The sequence below is a fragment of the Dipodomys spectabilis genome, unplaced genomic scaffold (genome assembly GCF_019054845.1).
Source record: "Dipodomys spectabilis isolate Male_0828 unplaced genomic scaffold, ASM1905484v1 ptg000121l, whole genome shotgun sequence".
Lineage (NCBI taxonomy): Eukaryota > Metazoa > Chordata > Mammalia > Rodentia > Heteromyidae > Dipodomys > Dipodomys spectabilis.
The window spans coordinates 3,651,925-3,655,267 of NW_024870798.1; the positions used below are offsets into that span (position 1 = coordinate 3,651,925).

Genomic DNA, 3,343 nt, shown 5'->3' on the forward strand with positions numbered 1-3,343 from the left:
GTGAATACTAGGAATGATGATGAATATACCTCTCTTCATCGGGAATCCTACAGTGGACACTTAGATATTATCCATGAGTTGGTGGCTCAAGGCAGATATTCATGCAATAACTGTGAATTGCTGGACATCCCTACACAGTGCTTATATGTGGAATAATACCAGACTGGATTCTTTCTTAGTTCATCATGATGCATATCGCAATGCCCAAACTAAAGTCCTCTTGACCCCCTTGCATCTTGCTGTTTGGACTAGAAATAGCAAAAATATGCTGGATCTCCTACTATTGAATATTATCAAATTATCAAACCAGGTCTGAAGAACTTTGAAGAAACTGCATTTGATATTGCCAAAAGGATAAATATGTATCACTACGTTTTTGGAGTTGTGGAAAGCTGTAAAAATTGTTCTCCTAAGTCATAATGGTTTGGTTAAGTTTCTTAAATTTCAAAAATGCCAATCCATCCTTGTGTCCGTACAAAATATTTTCACCATACAAACAGCAGCAATATCTTACTTTAAAAATTCATGGACTCCATGGTATTCTTCAAGTGAATTGCCTGACTTTGATGTCAAAATGTATTCAAGATTTGTTTGTATACATCTATAATGATTTCTGCAGAGTTTGTGGTTTTTAAATCAGAAATCATTTTAACTTATCTGTTGAAATGTGTAGTACAGAAACTAAAGATATTTCTGGTTTTTGTCTGAAAAAAGTATATTTTAATCTAATCTGTATTTTGTTTGTATAATATCCATAATCTATTTCATTCTCTCCTAGATATAATAGTTTGAATTCTACATTGTTTTATAATATATAGGTTCATTTTTAAATGTGTTATTTCAGATAGCATTCCATATAGAAACAGTTCAACATTCCTTTTTTTCCTAGGTCCTTATAGTATGTTATTTCTTTGGAATAAAATGACGATGTTATCTAATTTCAAACGTTTTGTAAAGATTATGCTATGTAAAGGCCTTTCGAAGGTGAGGATTTAATACACTGATGTCAAACTAACTTTTAGTTCAATTAATTACATGTATTTTTGTAATCATTTTTAATAACTGTTTTTCATTTCTTGCATCTGAAGAATGAAAAATATGGCATACTTCACAAATTTTCATATCATCCTTGTACAAGTGCCATGTTCATCTCTGTATTGTTGTAATTTGGGTAAACGTGCTGCTGAAGCATGTCATATCCTGTAAATTTACATAGTTAATGATGCAGTCTTTATAAAGGCATATATCCTTGGTTGACTGTTTGTAACCAGGAAAACTTATTGTTCCCAAAATGCTATTGATCTTAATTCTCTAAAATTCTGTGTATATTGGAAAACTTACATTGTTTGGTCGATTGCTCACATTTGCAATTTTTTTTGTCAATGACTATTTTAAGTCTTTTTCAATTAAATTTGATCATACTTTGAAGACTTTATAGCTAGATCCAAAGGTGATGGCTTTTCAAGTACTTATTTATCAACTGAGTTAGCTTTGTGGAGCTAATGGATTCAAAATAAGCCTTGCTTAAGAGCTACTTCTAAACTTCTGCAGCTTAAAATTTCCTAAATGAGGTCTTACTGGCACAAATGTCTACCTGACCCTTCACTCTTCTTCCATGTAGCAACAGACCAACCAGAATATCTTACCCTGACAGCATAGATTTCCTTTTTGGAACAAAACTAATCTTAGTTAAGAGGGATTATAGAGAAATGAACAGTTAAGACAGAATCGTTTAGACTAGAAGGTATTTTATCAAAATATAATTGTTTGTTATACCTAACATTTTAAAAGTAGCTAAAGCCAAGAAGGTGAAAATAAATTCATATGCATGATTACCTAATGTCCTGGCCTGGCTACCATCCAACCAGGCAGGAATTTACACTACTGCCTTTCTTTCACCAAATATTTTCATAGGTACAAGAGAAGTCTATATGTTTCTCCTTGATATTAGGCCTTAAATTGGTAATGGTTTAATCACAGTGTTTCATCTTGCCTCTAGGCTGTAAATCTACAAATGGTAAAGCTTTAGGTCCAACTCTACCAAACACTGAGGTAGAAATAATGGAATAATACTTTAAAACACAGTTGCCTTTGATACCCTAACCACAACAGAACATTGCAAAACATGTGCCTTTTTTATATTATATATAGTTATATATTTTATATTTATATGTGCTGATATTTTATTTCACACAGTGAAGCTTACTAGAATTAATTGATAATTTGACAAATATATATATATTACAATAAATAGATTGGAATATAAATAATTGTGTTTAGAATATATATTAGTATATGGCCGGGCGCTGGTGGCTCACGCCTATAATCCTAGCTACTCAGGATGCTGAGATCTGAGGATCACGGTTCAAAGCCAGCCCGGGCAGGAGAGACCGTGAGACTCCTATGTCCAATAAACCACTAGAAAACCAGAAGTGGCGCTGTAGCTCAAGTGGTAGAGCGCTCGCCTTGAGCTGAATAGCTGAGGGACAGCGCCCAGGCCCAGAGTTCAAGCCCCACGGCCGACCAAAAAAAAAAGAATATATATTAGTATATGAAAAGTATCAATGCAATGTCTTCGGTATAAACATTGTAAGTGTTCTTGGTCTTCAGAATTCACATTGTTAAAAAAAATTGTTTTCCTCTTATCTATAAGAGAATTTACACTCCTGCTCTGTTTATTATTTTAATTCACTGGTTCCAAAATGTTTTTCTACACATTTCTGAAGCATTCCTACTGATTATACCCAAATTTTGCTGATATGATGTCTAAAACTTATTATTCTTCTGCAGGACACATGGGTCCTAGGATCCCAGGTTTCAGTTATCCCCATCATCAAGTAACAAGGGCAAGACTTCTCATTTAGGCCCATGCAACATGCCAACAGAAAGTAATTGAAAATCCATCTCAATCCTTACGACACTGGAATTAGCAGTAAGCAAATGTGAAATGCAAGGCAACTTAAAATGAAAGATGAGATCACAAAATTTGAAAAAATGTACAGTAATACAAACTTTCAATTTACAAATGACCAGCACATATGAGTGAACAAGATAACAAATGTCACAAATTATTTTTAATACCCCTCTCCTAATAATTACTGAAAGATTTCAGTCCAGCATAAGTAGGCCAAAAAAATAGTTCCTAGAACGATAGATCCATAATTGGTCTACCAAGGCTAGGAAAACTTGACTTACAGATCAAATATAATTCACAAAAACATTAATTGAGAAAATCGTTAATGCTTCAAAATACTGGTAATTCAGTAAAACTTGGTTCTGTAGTATAAAAATGTTATCATTCACTAACAAATGATAACCTATATTTAATCTCCTGAAAACAGAT

At 33.1% G+C, this 3,343-nt stretch overlaps 1 pseudogene; it reads right to left on the reverse strand.

Annotated features, from left to right (window-relative positions):
• Window positions 1–1,092: 1,092 nt before the first annotated feature.
• Window positions 1,093–1,192, reverse strand: LOC122115595 (annotated as a pseudogene).
• Between the last annotated feature and the right edge of the window lie 2,151 nt (window positions 1,193–3,343).